Source organism: Callithrix jacchus, chromosome 15, assembly GCF_049354715.1.
Source record: "Callithrix jacchus isolate 240 chromosome 15, calJac240_pri, whole genome shotgun sequence".
NCBI classification, from domain to species: domain Eukaryota; kingdom Metazoa; phylum Chordata; class Mammalia; order Primates; family Cebidae; genus Callithrix; species Callithrix jacchus.
Window position 1 is genome coordinate 6,948,577 of NC_133516.1, and position 17,632 is coordinate 6,966,208.

The 17,632-nt window shown below is 42.1% G+C and overlaps 1 protein-coding gene across 3 annotated transcripts in view; it reads left to right on the forward strand.

Moving 5' to 3' along the window:
- Positions 1-17,632, forward strand: part of KCNMB2 (potassium calcium-activated channel subfamily M regulatory beta subunit 2) — a 284,223-nt gene that overhangs the window by 159,372 nt on the left and 107,219 nt on the right. The window contains exon 1 of one of the 3 annotated variants that reach the window (XM_054245355.2): positions 337-546. The exons of the other annotated variants lie outside the window; for them this stretch is intronic. The gene's annotated coding sequence lies outside the window, so the exon portion shown is untranslated. Of the gene's footprint in view, positions 1-336; positions 547-17,632 lie in introns of those variants that run through there. 3 annotated transcript variants of the gene reach the window in all.

Genomic DNA, 17,632 nt, shown 5'->3' on the forward strand with positions numbered 1-17,632 from the left:
TGCACACTGCGTGTGAGGCACTGCAACATCAGCTGCTGTCCATGTGGGTTTTTAGGAACCCCACAAGCACTTGCTGCTTTTATAATCTTCACTTTACGGATGGGGAATCTGAAGCTCAGAGAGGTCAGTTAACTTGCCCAAGGTCATGCTTGCGATAAATATCAGAGCCAGATTCAGACGGACTCCAGAGACTTCTGCCTCAATCACAGTGCAAGCCCTCTTGCTACGTAGTCCGGAGTTTTGAGTGGTATTTTGAAAGAGGTTTTATGTTTCATTCTGTGAACTTTGTAACACATCTGTGAATTGGGAATACGAGGGGTTACAAATCACCATTTTAGAAACGAAAACTAAATAGAAAGTTGAAGCAACTGGCAAACTCATAGCCTAGTGTGTGTGGGGTGGACACAGAATCCAGCTTTTTGGACCCTTCCTCTTTGTTATTCCTCTTACTACAAATACACATTTACTCGGGATACGAAATCCAGGAGGCGTCACAAAGGAAGCGACTTTGCACTAGGTCTTGGAGGACCAGTGGGAATTTGCCAGGTGAGTGACGACTGGGCCGCGTGCTTGGAAGGGAAAAGAGTGTGTGTAAGGACGTGTGCAGAGGAAGCGACATGGTTAGGTGAATGGCATGAAACACGGCAGGCGTGAGCGAGCCCTGTGTGGAGAGACAGTTGCAATCACAATGAGAAGGATTTTCTGGGTCAAATGAAAGCGTTTGAAATCGTTCACCTTTAGGTGGGCGGTTTTGCTCTGGCAAAGGCTTCTTGACAGCAGTGACCAGACTCGGGGTCATTTTAGGAAAATCTAATGTTCATCAGCCATTGGCAAAGCTTCAGCCATTGAGGCTGGGCCCACTTTCTTAGAATTTGAGAAGAGACTGAACACAACTCCACCAGTCTCCTGTCTAGAAAAAACATCTAGACTTCTGTTTAGAAAAAACATCTCCTTACATCTGCAGCTTCCTGAAGCTCTTCATTCCTGAGTATGAAATTCTGTATGTCTGTCGGGGCATTTTTATAGCTCTGAAAAGAAAAAAATATCTGACCACATTGTTTATTTTGGAGGAAAATTACAGAGAGATTTTGAATATTCTAGCCTACTTTTTCAGTTTGAGGATTTTAAAAAGAGAGAAAGAGAGAGTTTGGGTCTGATTTGAATAATGGCCTGTGTTCCCGAGAGCTTTGTGCTTTGGTAAGCAGTGTGGGCTGATTATTGCCTCATGCTTTTCTGAAACAGCTGTCTGTCTGCTTTTAGAGCTCTATTCTAGGGGGACAGCAGGAGCCACAGAAGAAAATTTAACTCCTAAACACTCGCATCACTTGGGAAGAATGATCTGAAAGAGCAGGGGCAGAGTTTTGTCTATTTGTTTCTCTTTTTGGTTTCAGAAAGTTGGTGGCTGGTTGAGGCAAATATTGAAAATTTCCTTCTGTGGGCTCACGTGGACGTTTTCCATGAGCCATTCCTCTGAAGTTCACCTTCTCAGCATTTTGACAGATGTCTCCCTGTGTCTTTGGGCTCAGTTTTCAGCGAGGATTCAGTTTCAAGGAGGAACATGTGAGGACCTATATCACCAGGCTGCTTTTCTGGTTTCTGAGTCCTGCGGCAAATCAAGCGTATCTGGAAGCCACCCAGGCTGCTGTCGTGGGTCTTCTGGTTCTATCCAGTTGAGACCTGCCTTTTCCTCATTTTGTGATTATTGACTAAACACTATGTGCAGTTGGTATTTGTTAAGTACTACGTGTGTTTAGTTGGTTAAGTTTGTTTCCTATCACTGGAATAAGAGCCCTGGGCTTAGTGAGCTTCCCTTTCACTCAGGGCCCCGGGTGAACAGAAGAAGTCAGCTTTTCAGGTAGCAAGTCCGAGACCTGCAGTGGTCCGGCAGCCCTGAGTGAGATGCAGGTAAGACGCCAGGACTGCCTGCCCCCATCTTGTGCTTTGTAAGACTTTCCGGTCCCTGCCTGCGACCCCGTGAGCTGTGTTCCCACCCCATCAGTTGTTCCCAGCTGAATACACAAATCTCTCTCACCAAAGCTTACCGTTCAACCAGCTCCCAGTGATTCTTCTGAATTAACGGAACTAGCAGAGCGAGCATTCTACAGTTTGATCACACACCCAGCAACACTGAGTCTGGCTTCTCTTCCACATTTGATATTTCTGAATGCCCAGTTAAGGTACATAATAACATTGATAACATAAAATAGTAGTTGAGCATTTGCAGTATATCAAATATACTTATTAAACATTCACGTTATCACATTCATCTCCCTCACAACAACCTCATGAGCTACATACTATTGTTCCTCCCATTCAATTGGGAGAAAGCTGAGTCTCAGAAAGATGATTCACCAGTGGTCAGAGAAGTGGTAAGAGGTGGAGCCAGGACTAAAACCTGCATTCCTTTTTCTTTTTTTTTTTTTTTTTTTTTGAGACAGAGTCTTGCTCTGTCATTCAGGCTGGAGTGCAGTGGTGCAATCTCAGCTCAGTGCAACCTCCACCTCCTGGGTTCAAGCGATTCTCCCACCTCAGCCTCCCGAGTAGCTGGGATTAAAGGCACACGCCACTGCGCCCAGCTTATTTTTGTATTTTTAGTAGAGATGTGTTTCACCATATTGGTCAGGCTGGTCTCCAACTTCCGACTTCAATGATCTGCCTGCATCAGCCTCTCCAAGTGCTGGGATTATAGGCATGAGCCGCCGCACCCGGCCAAAACCTGCGTTTCTCAAAACCACAGGCCTTGAGAGTATGTCAGGGGCAGGTTTTTCCACACACTTGCATGTCAGTAACTGCACAAAGTGGGGAGGACAAGGTCCCCGGTCCAGGACCCCCAAGTCAGACTGAAGACATTCCCAGGACACCCCTTCTTTGTACAGGGTGTCATTCATATTCACAGGTAATAGAAGAGTCAGTCTTCAGGCATCACTTTAAAAACATAAAGCACTGCCTTTTTGCAGTCAGTTACATGATCGGCTGGTCAAGCTTATGTCCACATTTTATGTTTGGTCAAATTTCAGCAACTTAAAAAAAAAGATGAGCTGTTCAAGTTCCAACATGTTTAACCTAAAATAGACATATGTCAGCATCAAGATGTATCCATATACACATGGAAAATGAGAGAGAAGAAACTGGTGTGTTTCTGTTATGATTTTTAACCTCATACCTAGCTTGACCTGGGCTTTTAAATGGCCACTGTTTCCAAAGCATCGACTTCCAGCACCGTTGCGTTCACCAACCATTTGCCTTCATCCTACCTTGCACCAAGTAGTTTTCACCCATTTCTAAGCTCCTCAGATCCTGCCTGGGCTTCACATTCGTATGTGAGGTCCTTTGATTATGCTTTCCTTAACCTGACATTGATTTCCTTCCTTGGCTATAAAGTTGCTAGAAACTTGCTCCCCAGGCTTCCAGCTAATGGTGAACCCTAAACAACCTCAGTACAGGGTGCCGCCCAAGAGCTGATTCACCAGGTCATCTCCCCTCTCACTTCAACCCTCCCAGAGAGAACTGGACATCCGAAGTGAAACACCCTTGCTGTTCACATCAAGCCGGATAACTGACTTCTACTCCCAGATTTAAAATAGCTTCAGGGAGGCATCTCTTCAAGAGATACAATAATTCCTTATGTGGCCCTTTAGAGCTTACTAAGTCAACGTTATCAACTTACCAGCAAGCATTTATTGAGTACCTGCTGTATGCCAGCACTCTACTAGGCTAGTCTAATAAGTGATACAAAGATGAATGAGGCAGCCTCTGCTGAACATGAAGAGTGGGTGGACACAGTGGACAAGCAATGGGGACTCAGGCAGGAAGGGGAAGCAGAGTCAGAATTTTGTTAATACTTTGGTTACAAAAAAAAAAAGACATTTTTACCTTTGTAACTCCTGAGAATCTGAAGTGAGGTCACCATTTCTAAACTCCTGTCCATTTCTAGAGACTTACCTATTTTGTTTCAAAACTGCCACCATTTCTTTATCAATAATAAGTGGACATGTCTTATCCCTTTGTAAGTAGTTTACCTTCATGCATTTCCCTCTGGATAATCTTCACTGTTTCTCACTTGCCATCCTACCAGCAGCCTGTGATCTGAGCCCCTTCGCGTCAGCCACTCTGCACCCTCCGTGGTGGAGAAGATCAGAATAACACTTAACAAATTACCCGCACTCGGGATACAGGTCTTGCAGCTGTGTGCCTGAGGAGGGACATTTCCTTGCAATTTCCTCTTAGTAGGTGTTGTTGCTGCACGCAGGTAAAAAACCAACCAAACAGGAAAATCTTACCCAGTCCCTCAGCTTTCCCTGTCTTTCTGTTTCTGCATGTGTGTATGTAGCTAGCTAGCCAATCTTCCTCTCAAGAAAGGAAAGTTTTTCTCTCAGGTAGGCCTGCCTGTAAGATCAAAATCTTTTCCTTACGTGTTCCCTGACTCTGGAACCAGATCTGAATTAAAGCCAGTATGGCACTAAATGACTGTGTTACCCAAGGTGAGTCATTAGAGTGTTCTGTGACTCAGTTTCTCAATTTGAGATCAGAAGTGACATAGATTAGCTGAGCTACAAGTTGGAATTCAGTGGGAGATGCCTTAAAACCACATGTGGAGTTGGGATAGAGCTAGGGCTCAGACCCATTCCAGCTTCTTTCCACTGTCCCACACCTTCTCAGAAAGTCAGATCATGAAGCACCTCAGCGTACTTGACTCTGATTTTTTTCTCTAGATCACATACGCCTCTTACTGACCTAACCAAATAGATGGTCCTGCCAACATCACAGGGACACAGATCTCTGTCTCATTCTAAACTCATAGTCTTGGATTTGGAAGCCCAAGTCTTATGAGATCTATCCCACCACAGAAGCAGCCAGACATCCAGGTGGCTGTGAGATGGGGTCTAACATGGGCTCTGGACATCCAGAGTAGGGCTGTGTCATCTAAGCCGACGAGCTCTCACAGCTGCAGCCCGGCCCTGTGACTTTTTCATAAGCATCACTGCGTCAGTCTGGCCTGCTACCTCGGGATTAGGGCTGCTTATAGAGTCCAGTGCTGTACAGCTCAGCCCAGCTTCTCGCATCTTCAACACGTGCTTTATCCTTTTCCTTACAGTTACTACCTGTCGACACCCTTTCTTCTGTCAGCATACCAAATCTGACACAGGAGGCTGGCACTGTTCCAAGTAGGTGAACGTTAGGCTTTCGTCTCACTACAGTCTTTTAACCCCAAGGGAGTTGCAAGATCTTTGAACATTCCTGGGGATTCCATTTTAAGAGACTTCTCGACAGGCTGTGGCAATGCCACATTTAACATTGATCCCCAGAAACTAGGACTGCCCTGGCTTTATAACTCCTGGGTGACAGCTGTGTGACTGCTCTGGGCCCCTTAGCCACTTCAGAAGTGATTAACCCTGGTATCAGAGGGCAGTGGGAAACATTTGACTTCATTGCATCCTTCCTCCAAGTTTGGTTCCTTTTTCTTTCTTTTTTCCTTATAAAACCTGGTTAAGGGCCAGGCACGGTGGCTCACACATGTAATCCCAGCATTTTGGGAGGCCGAGGCAGGCAGACCACCTGAGGTGGGGAGTTTGAGACCAGCCTGGCCAACACGGAGAAACCCCCTCTGTACTAAAAATACAAAATTAGCTGGGCATGGTGGTGCACGCCTATAATCCCAGCTACTTGGGAGGCTGAGGCAGGTGAATAGCTTGAACCCAGGAGGTGGAGGTTGCAGTGAGCCAAGATCGTGCCATTGCACTCCAGCCTGGGTGACAAGAGTGAAACTCCTTCCCCTCCAAAAAATAAAAATAAAACACCTGACTGAGGAATGCTTGTCATTTTCAGCTGGAATAAACTCATGACTTTTATGTTCTCTCCTGTCCCACAAGAAAAATACCATTGCAAACTGGAGACATGCAGCAAGGAGATTTGTCAGTTTCTATTGTCTTTATGTCCAAATATACATTTTTTTTTCTCATTTAAAAAAAATCAACGCACAGTAAAATGAGTCTTTACTTTGGTGTTTGGTTCTGTAAATCTGAATACATGTATTGCGTCATGTAACCATCACCACAATCAGGACACACTGTTCTCTCGACCCCCTCAAGTCCCCTCCTGCGGTACTCAGATCTCGGCCCTGTGCCCAAGTCTAGCCCTGTCAACCACTGCCTTCAAGTTGGCCTTGTCCAGAATAACATAAATGGAGTCACAAGGTGAATCATCTTTTGAGCCTGGCTTGTTTCAGTTAGAATAATGCATCTGAGATTTGCTCCTGCTGTTCGTACAGTTTGTTTCTTTGTACTGCTGAGTAGCCTCCCATGGTAGTGCTGAGAACACTGGTTTAACCATTCATTCCTTGAAGGGTATTTGAGTAGTTTCAATTTATGGTGATTGTAAGTGATTTGCAGTAAACATTTGGGTGTAAGTTTTGTATGTAATGTAAGCTTTCATTTTTCCGGAATGAAAGCTCTGGAATGAGAGCACAATTAGTGGGTCACATTGTAAGTGTGTGTTTCCCTTTGTGAGTAGCCACCACACTGTGCGTGAGAGGGTGCACCATTTTGCATTCCCAACAACAGTGCATGAGAGTTCCAGGAATCCACATTTTTTCAGACACCAAATATTAATGGTCAGTATGTTTCAATTTTAGCCATTTCAATCAATGTGTGATACTATCTCATTTTAGTTTTAACTCACATTTCCCAAAGAGCTGATGATGTTGGTTATCTTTTTAATGTGCTAATTTTCCATCTTTAAATCTACTTTGGTGAAATGTCTGTTCAAGCCGTTAACCCATTTTAAAAATTTGAGTTTTTAGAATTTTTTTACACATCCTTCATACAAGTCCTTTGTCAGATACGTAATTTTAAATGTTTTCTCCTGGTCCATGGCATGTGTTTTTATTCTCTTAACAGAGTCTTTGGCAGAGCAGGAGATTTCATTCTGATAAAGTACAATTTATCCTTTTTAGTGTCATAACTGACAACTCTGCTAAATCCCAAGGCACAAAGATTTCCCCCTGTTTTTCTCTACAAGTTTATAGCTTAATGTTATAGTTTTTACCTATCATCTATTTTTAGTTATTTTTTAAATAAGAGAGTATGAGGTTTAAATTGAGGTTCTTTTTTTACATATTTATATCTAATTGTTCCAGTAGCTTTGTTGAAAAGACTTGATCGGTTTTGTGTTGCTAAAACAGGACACTACTGACTGGGTAATTTATGAGGAAGAGAAATGTATTTCTCACAGTTCCAGAGGCTGGGAAGTCCAGCATTGAGCTGTTGGTATCTGGCAAAGGCCTTGCTGCGTCATCCCATGGTGGATGGCAAGAGGGTGAGAGAGGGTGAGAAAGCACAAGACAGGGCCAAACTCACTTTATAACAAACTCACTCTCATGATAATGAGCCCACTCCAGAGATAACAGCATCAATCTATTCATGAGGACTCTGCCCTCAGATATTACGCACCTCTAACTAGTCCCACCTCTGAGGCACGGTGACTTATGCCTGTAATCCCAGCATTTTAGGTGCTGAGGCAGGCAGATGGCTTGCGCTCTGGAGTTTGAGACCAGCATGGGCAACATGGGGAAAGCCCATCTCTGCAAAAAATACAAAAATTAGCTGGGTGTGGTGATGCATGCCTATGGTCCCAGCGACTCAGCAGGCTGAGGTGGGAGGATGGCTTGAGCCCTGGGGGCGGAGGTTGCAGTGAACTGAGATTGCACCATCTATGAATCAATTTGGGGATAATTGACAAATTTACTATATTGGGTCTTCCAATTAATTAGCATAATATGGATCTCCATTTATTGATGTCTCTCATCAGCATTTTGTAGTTTTCAGCAAATAAAATAGGTAGGTGCTCTTTAGAAGAGTGTTTTTAATGTCTAAGTGTTGGAGATTTTTCACAATATCTTTCCTGTTTTTATTTTTTATTGTTTTATTTTAGATTCAAGGAATACATGTGCAGGTTGTTCTTATTGCATTGTGCTGGGGTTAGAACTCTAAGGATCATGTTGCCTAAGTAGGGAATATAGTACCTGACAGGTAGTTTTCAAGCCTGCTCCTCTCTCTGTCCCCCTCTTCTGGAACCCCCAGTGTCTATCAATCACTCCCATCTTTGCGTTCATGTGTACCCAGTGTTTAGCTCCCGCTTACAAATGAGAATATGTGATGCTTGATTTTCTGTTTCCCTGTGGCCTCTAGCTGTACTGTGGCCTCTAGCTGTACCCATGTTGTTGCAAAGGATATGATTTCTTTCTTTTAATGGCCGCATAGTATTCCATGGTGTAGCTATACTATTCTCTGCCCAGTCCACTGTTAATGGGTGCTGAGGTTGATTCCATGTGTTTGCTATTGTGAATAGTGCTGTGATGTACATACAAGCACAGGTATCTTTTCAGTAGAACTATTCCTTTTCCTTTGGTATGTGCCCAACAATGAGATCGCTGTGTTGAATGGGAGTTCTGCTTTAAGTTCTCTGAGAAATCTCCTAACTGCCTTCCACAGGGGTTGAACTGTGCATTCTCACTGACATTCCCTTTTCTCTGCAGCCTCACCAACGTATGGTTTTTGCGTGTTTGCTGTTGTTTGATCTTTAGTCATAGCTATTCTGACTGGTTTGAGAAGGTATCTCATTGTGATTCTGACTTACACTTCTCTGAGGATTAGCAACGTGGAGCATCTTTCACGTTTGTCGGCCACCGGTATGTCTTCTTTTGAGAAGGATCTGTTCAGGTCGTTTGTCCACTTTTAAATAGGGTTATTCATTTACTTCTTGTTGATTCATTTAAATTCCTTATAGATTCTGGATGTTAGTCCTTATTCAGATGCATAGTTTACAAGTATTTTCTCCCATTCTGGAGGTTATCTGCTTTCTCTGTTGACAGTTTCTTTTGTTGTACAGAAGCCTTTTAGTTTAATTAAGTCCCATTTGTAATTTTTTATTTTCTTGCATTTGCTTTTAGGGTCTTCATCAGAAATTCTGTGCTAGGCCAATGTCTAGAAAAGCATTTTCTAGGGTTTCTTCCAGGATTTTTATAGTTTAAGGTCTTACCTATAGATCTTTAATCCATCTTGAGCTTGCTCTCATGTATGGTGAGAGGCAGGGGTCCAGCTTCACCCTTCTGCCTTCTGCATATGGTTAGCCAGTTTTCCAGCACCACTAATTGAATAGAGTACCTTTTCCCCACTGTTTATTTTTGTTAACTTTGTCAAAGATCATTTTGTTGTGGGTGTGCAGATTTATGTCAGGGGTCTGTATTCTCTTCCATTGATCTATGTGTCTATTTTTGTACCAGTACAATGCTGTTTTGGTTACTGTAGCCTTGTAGCATAGTTTGAAGTTGGGTAATGTAATACCTCCAGCTTTATTTCTATTTTTTTTAATTTTTGCTGAGGATCACGTTGGCTATTCAGGTTCTTTTTTTGTTAGAAATGAATTTTAGAATACTTTTTTCAAATTCTGTTAAAAATGACATTGGTAATTTGATAAGAATAGCACTGAATCTCTATATCAGTTTGGCAAGTATGGATCTTTTAACAATATTGATTCTTCCAACCCATGAGCATGGAATGCTTCTCCACTTGTTTGTGTCATCTCTGATTTCGTTAGGCAATGTTTTACAGTTCTTCTCATAGATTTCTTTCATCTCTTAGGTTACATGTAGCCTCAGGTATTTTTATGTATGTGTGGCTATTGTAAATGGGGATACATTCTCGATTTGGATCTTACCACTCCTATTCAGCGTAATACTAGAAGTCTTAGCCAGAGCAATCAGGCCAAAGAAAATCATAAAAGGCACTGCCCCTCCCCACCAAAAAAAGGAAAAAGTTATCACCACTAACAATATGATTCTAAACCCAGGAAACCCTCAAGATTCTGCCAAAAGACTTCTAGATTTGATAAACAACTTTAGGAAAGTCTCAGGATAAAAATAATCAACATATAAAAATCAGCAGTATTTCTATACAGTTGATATCTTTCAACAAGATTTATTTCTAGTTTAATTCTACCATGGTCAGAGATCATCTTTTATTATTTCAAGTTTTCAGCTTGTTAAAGTTTGTTTTTCCCCAGAATATAATCTATCTTAGTGAATTATCCATGTGCACTTAAAAAGGAATGTTTCACATACTACTATTGAGTGGAATGTTGTCAGATGCTAATATGAAAACTTCCATTTACTTTTGATTAGTGTTTGCATGATATATCATTTTCTACCTTTTACCTTTACCCTCTCTGTATTATTTCATTTGAAGTGAGTTTCTTGTTGATAGCACGTAGTTATTCCAACTACCCTGACATTCTCTCTTTTAGTTGGTGTATTTAGACCACTTGCTTATAATTATTATAAATTTAGCTCTCCCATTTTATTTGTTTTCTCTACTTTTCATTCCTTTGTTTTCTATTCCTTGGCTTTTTTGGATAATTTAAATTTTTTTAATGCCTACCTTTATTTATCTAATATGTTTTTAATTATCTCAGTGAATGATATTTAATAGCCCTTTTAGAGATTACAATCTACATATATAATTTTCACAGTCTAGGTAGAATCGATATTTTACTAGTTTAAGTAGAATGCGAAACTCTTTTTTTTTTTGAGACGGAGTTTCGCTCTTGTTACCCAGGCTGGAGTGCAATGGCGAGATCTCGGCTCACTGCAAGCTCTGCCTCCTGGGTTCAGGCAATTCTCCTGCCTCAGCCTCCTGAGTAGCTGGGATTACAGGCACGCGCCACCATGCCCAGCTAATTTTTTGTATTTTTAGTAGAGACGGGGTTTCACCAAGTTGACCAGGATGGTCTCGATCTGTTGACTTCGTGATCCACCTGCCTCGGCCTCCCAAAGTGCTGGGATTACAGGCTTGAGCCACTGTGCCCGGCCGAATGTGAAACTCTTACCACCAGACGGGTTCCTTTATCTTACAGTTATATGACATCTGCACATACTGAAAATCTCATATGACAATGTCCTAACTTTTACTTTCAACCATCAAACATACTTCGAGAATTCAAGAGGAAAAAAATAATCTGCTGTGTTTACCATTTCTGTTGCTCTTTCCTCATTTGTGATGTTCTGAGTTTCCTTCTGGTATCATTTCATCTGTCAGAAGACTTTCCTTACTGATTCTTTTAGAGTAGGTCTGCTGACAACAAATTCTTTTGGCTTTCCTTGACTTGACTTGAAAGTGTTTTTATTTTACCTTCATTCCTGAAGAATATTTTCACTGTGTATTGAATTCTGGGTTGACAGGGTTTTTTTCAAATAATTCTTTAGATTTTTTTTTAGATAGACACTGAATCTGAAGCACATTGGAATTGCTTTTATAGACCAGAGATGGCTCCATTTTGTCTCTTTGTGATAAGAATGTATATGATAAAATAGACATGCAAATACATTATTTATTTGCACTTCTGGACTTGCCCTAAAGATTTCAAAGTAGAAAAGTTTCTATAGCAAACACAAAGTGTTTACTTATGAAAATATGAGACATTGAGCCAGAGTAGCTCAAGATCACAGCCCATCACTGTTTGTATTAGTCTTTCTTCCCTAATTTATTGAAAAGATATATTGTCTCTTTCATTACAGTCTCAGCTCTTCTTTCATTTGATTTTTTCATCCTGTTGTGATCACATTTTCATTATTGCCCTGGCTAGAGACCTAAAAAACAAACAAGAAACTCTATCTTCATTAATAAAACCACGCACCTCCCTCATCAGGCTGCTAATTAAACTAGAATAAGTAAGTTAATAATAGCAGAACTCTCAGCTATTGAGGTGTGTATCGAAGCAACAGGAAATAGCCACACACCTCTCTGAAATACCAAGGAAATAACAACTCTATCTCTCAGTGTTCTTGAACCCATGTGCTGGTCTCAGTACCTATTGCTCTCATCTAATCCGAAGTCCCCATCTGGTCAAGATTCTCCCCACATTTTTCCCCTTCCCCTATTCACCTGAATAATTTTAGTTTCGCCTTTAATTTTGTCACCCCATGTAGAATGCCTTTATTCCCGTCCTCTCTCTCACGGTGGTAGACCAGTGGTTGGCCCCTAGAGATGTCTGTGTCCTGATCCTTAGAACCTGAGAAGATGTCACCCTACTTGGCAAGATGAAGTTTGCAGATGTGATTAAGTTAATAGCCTTGAGACTGGGAAATTATCTAGTATTATTCCTGTGGGCCCAATCTAATTAAATGTGTTCTTAGAAGTGGAGAAAACTTTTCTTGGCTATGGTCAGAGAGAGGCATGACCAAGGGAGAAAAGTCGGAGAGATGCTAGGCTGCTGGCTTTGAAGAGGGAGGAAGGGAGTCAGGAGCTGAAAGATGTGGTCAGCCTCTAGTAGCTAGAAAAGGAAATGTTTTCCCTGAGGGCCTCTCGGGAGAATGCATCACTGCCGACACCTTTGTTTCAGCCCCATGGGGCTTGTGTCAGCATTCTAACCTGTAGAACTGTAAGATAATAAATTTGTGTTCTAAGTTTGTGGTAATTTGTTAGAGCAACAACAGAAAACTAATATAATCCTCTCCAGCTCAGGTGAAATGCTACTTTTAAAAGCTCTTGCCACATTCCACACATACTGCTAACAACACATGCATAGCACTTACCACACTGTATTGATTTCATTTGCTCGTTTGTCTGTTTCTTGCAATAGACTGACTGCCTTGGAAACAGGTATAGGCCTTATACGTGGAACTGGATATCTGAATTTCTTCATTAATCACACAAAATAGCTGTTGCATCATCACCCACACCAGGCTCTGGGATAGTCTCTGACACTGGCAATGCATATTAACGTGGCCTTTTCATTCCATCAGTCTCTTTCCTGTGATTTTTCATTAAAGGAAGTGTGCAGGAATCAGACATAATAAGGGTGGGTGGCTTCAGCCAGCCATGGACCCTCAGTGTTCATGTCTTTAGATCCAGCTGCCAGAGAACATGAAAGACATGTTTGTATTCACAAAATCTTTCCAGAAAATCAGTGAGGTTATTTTGAGAAACGTGATTGGCCGAAATGGGGGAGAAACTGCAGAAAGGAAATGCAGTTGCTTGCTTTTCATACAGAGTCGGGCAGGAGATACCAAGCAATGTTGCCCGCGACACCATCAGACAGATGACTATTTCTAAGCCAAGTTATGAATCACGTTAGTGCTGTCATCCAAGAAGCAAAAAAGATGACATCAACTTTGGGATGAATCTGTGTTCTTGACACCTCCAGTCACCTCCATTAGCCTTGGGTTTAGGAGGGGTCCACGCCCTCTCATCCATTTTCCCTGCCTTCCTTTCAATACACAGGATGACCACGTCCATACAGAGGTGCAATTATGCTTCTTCAAAATGAGCTTTTCTACAGGGATACACTCTACCTAAAAATAATAGTATATACACTTGAAACTTAGTATCTCACCCTCTATTAAATTGTGAACTCTTCAACTCCTGGAAAGTTGCCCAGGGATGTGTTCCTATTTTATCGTTGTACTTACTCACTTTTCTGCAAGCTTACTGAGTCCATTCTCAGCATTAGAACAAAGGAATCAAGCATTGGTCTGTAAGCTAATACGTAGTCCTAGTTAACTCTCTAGAGAAAGGTCTGTGTGTCACTCTGGTCTATCACATAATTTCTAGATGAAATATAAGATAAACAAATAAAAGGAAGTTACCCATGTGATGCCAGGTTAGAAAATCTTCACAAACATTGTGAAAAAAAGAAAAAGAAAAACAATTGCTAGTCGGGTTTGTTAACCAAGACGACACTAGGACATGGAGAAGGAGGAAGGAAACAGTTCTCAGTACTGTATTTTTATCAAAACTGACCAAATGGTGGCACAGCGTAAGTTAATAAGTCAGGCAAAATATACAGGGGTGTCTGGGTCTCATCAGCTTTTCCTGGGTGGTGTTTCATGTACCACACAATTAATTTGGTCCCAGCTCACAGTATTGATTAGGAAGATGGCCGAAATCACTGTACCTTCCAGAGTCAGCCTTCTTTATCTCTTGGAGACATTCTGTTTGTAGGTTTCTGCTATCTTGACTTTCGTACTTTATGTGATGAGATTTTCAATTAGCCTGGTGCTGGGGTGAAGTCAGCCAGGTCAAAGATTCCTTCCAAAAGTTCTTTCACTAATAAATAGACTAATAAAATAACCACATTGGGCATATTACAGTTTTATCGCATTTCCAAGCATATTTTACACTTTGCTTCATCTCGGCTTGTTAATTGTATATATTTCAATGTATGTATTTCAACAGATGTACAATTAACACACTGAGATGAAGCAAATGGTTTGGAATAGTTGTCTTTCCCAGACACTTCCTGGAAGATGGTGGAAGATGGTTCGGTTTTCTGTCTTTATGATTTTGCTTTTGTGCCACAGACCAATCATCATGGGCTAGATCATCCTGCAGTTATAAACAAATCATCTAAGTTGATTAAGACAACAGAGGTTTACTCCTTACTCAGGCTATGTGCCCGCTGCCAGTTGACAAAAGGCTCTCTTCATTGTAGTCAGGAAACCATGATTGACAAAGCAGCTATAATCTCATCATCTTGATGGAAAAAAAGACCTCTAGAGAACCTTGCATTGACAATTAAGTGCCCTGGCTTAGTTTGACATGTAACACTTTCATGCACAGCTCATTGGCCTCAACCAACACAAGAAAACCAAGAAGACAATCCTACCATATTCCAAGAAGTTAGAGACTCAAACACTTGGTGAATGACCCTAATAACAATCATATACTGCTATAGAAATTTGTGCTTTGGCCGGGCATGGTGGCTCACGCCTGTAATCCCTGCACTTTGGGAGGCCAAGGTGGACGGATCAAGTGAGGTCAGGAGATCAAGACCAGCCTGGCCAACATGATGAAACCCCATCTCCACTAAAAATACAAGAATTAGCTGGGCGTGGTTGTGGGTGCCTGTAATCCCAGCTACCCAGGGGGCAGAGGTAGGAGAATCACTGGAACCCGGAAGGTGGAGGCTGCAGTGAGCTGAGATTGCACCACTGCACTCCACCTGGGCGACAGAGCAAGAGTCCATCTAAAAAAAAAGAAAAGAAATTTGTGCTTTGGGGTGACCATGTCATCTACAAATTATCAAATTTTGTATCTTGATCATGATACAGACACTTATTATCATAATAACCTGCTAGATATTTAAGGTAATTGCATGTATAAAGTCAGAATATATCTGTATGTTTCAATTTTTCATATTTTGAAATGCTTTCCTTTCTTTATTGCCACTACCATCCCCCACACCCCATGCATATATCCCTCATTCAATTCTCAACTTCCCCAATAATTTCCTGACCCCACTCCCCCACACCCATCCCTCATCCAGTCCTCAACTTCCCCAATAATTTCCTAACCCCACCCCCCAAAACGTTCCTCATCCAATCCTCAACTTCCCCAATAATTCCTAGCCCCACCCCCAAACACACACATCCCTCATCCAATCCTCAACTTGCCCAATAATTTCCCAACCCCACCCCCAACACATCCCTCATCCAATCCCCAACTTCCCCAATAATTCCTAGCCCCACCTCCCCACACACATCCCTCATCCAATCCTCAACTTGCCCAATAATTTCCTAACCCCACCCCACACACACACATCCCTCATCCAATCCTCAAACTCCCCAGTAATTTCCTAACCTCACCCCCATACACACATCCCTCATCCAATCCTCAACTTCCCCAATAATTCCTAGCCCCACTCCCACACACATCCTTCATCCAATCCTCAACTTCCCCAATAATTCCTAGCCCCACTCCCACACACATCCTTCATCCAATCTTCAACTTCCCCAATAATTCCTAACCCCACCCCACACACATCCCTCATCTAATCCTCAACTTTCCCAATAATTCCTAGCCCCACCCCCACACACATCTCTCATCTAATCCTCAACTTCCCCAATAATTCCTAGCCCCACCCCTCCATACACATCCCTCATCCAATCCTCAACTTCCCTAATAAAAATTCCTAGCCCCACACACATCCCTCATCCAATCCTCAACTTCCCCAGGAAATTCCTAATTGGTCTCCTTGTCTCCACTCTTGCCCTGCAAAGGCCATTTCTTCACATCACATCCAGAGCACGTCTCTGTAAGATGTAAATCTAATCGAGTCCTCTCCTACTTCAGACCTCCCAATTTCCTTCCATCAAACAATAAAATGGGAACTCTGCCGTGACTTATGAGATCTCAGCTTGCCTACTTCTTCAACTTCACCTGGTACCCCTTCTTCCCGCCCAGTCTGTTTTAGCCACAGTGGCGTTCATTCTGATCTTTAAAGAAGCCAGGCTAATTCCTGCAGTAGAGTGCCTTTGCATGAAGCCTCCTCGCTGCCTGGAATGCTCTTTCCTCAAATCTTCGCATGGTGGGCACCTCCTTGTCATACCAGTGCTATATCAGGGCACCATCTGCACAGAGGCTGTCCCTGACCACACAACTAATCCCTCACTGTTAGTCATTCATTTAACAAATATTTAAGTGTTAACTATGTGCCAGACACTATTTTATATACTTAAGCATATTCATAAGCAAAACAAACAAGTGTTCCTACTTTAATGGGGGAGGCATACAATATATAATATATTGTTATCTATTTTATTAAAAGATAGCTTTTAACAAAGGGGGAAAAAAGGAAAGAAAAAAGGAAAAGGAAGAAAATCAGAGCCAAGTGGGAGCCTATATGGAAAGGCTCCTGTCGGCCCAGGTTGGAACAGTACTGAGCATCATGGCTTAATTCATGCCTCTTCTATACGATTGGGCCTCACAGTTTAAATCACGCCACTTCTATACGATTGGGCCTCACGGCTTAATCACACTACGTCTATACGCCTTGTACCTTAGGATACTAGAAGTTTGTGATTACATTTGAGGAGAAGTTTCTCTGTATAAAAGTATTTCAGCTCATCAGTGGAGCAGAAATGACAGAATTAGAGCACCACCATTTTCCAACATTTGGGGCTGGATAATTCCCTGTGAGGGAATTCCCTGTGAGGGGCCCTCCTGTGCCTTATAGGATCGTGAGCAGCATATCTGGTCCCTACCTACCGGACATTGCCAAATGTCCCCTGTGGGAAGAGACGTATTGTCCCTGCTTGAGAATCACTGGCCAAGAAAATGAGCACCAGTGACAATTCACATGACTAGGTGAGAAACAGGCAGCCATTATGTGCTCTCTGAAGGAAGCACAAATCAGCTTATAAGCAGTTTGCCAAAGAATGAAAATAAATAAAACCTGAATCTGATTAAGCCTGTAGATCTAACTACGAACATACAGGAAGCACAGGGGACAGAGAAGCTTGTTAGATAATGCCAGAAGAACCATCAGCAAAATCCAAACTGTAGGAAACAATCTGTTTCTGCAACCAAAGATTGCAAGGTAAAAACAGGAGAGAAAAAAGAGAGGGAGGTAGAGAGAAAATGTACAGATTAAAAGAGATTTAAGAAATAGAGAAAAACTCGGGAGATACAATGGCTGGATATTTGATTACACTAAGGAATTATTAAAGTTTTTCTAAAATAGTGCTGGACACGGTGGCTCATGCCTGTAATCCCAGCACTTTGGGAGACTAAGGTGGGTGGATCACAAGGTCAGGAGTTTGAGACCAGCCTGGCCAATATGGTGAAACCCCATCTCTACT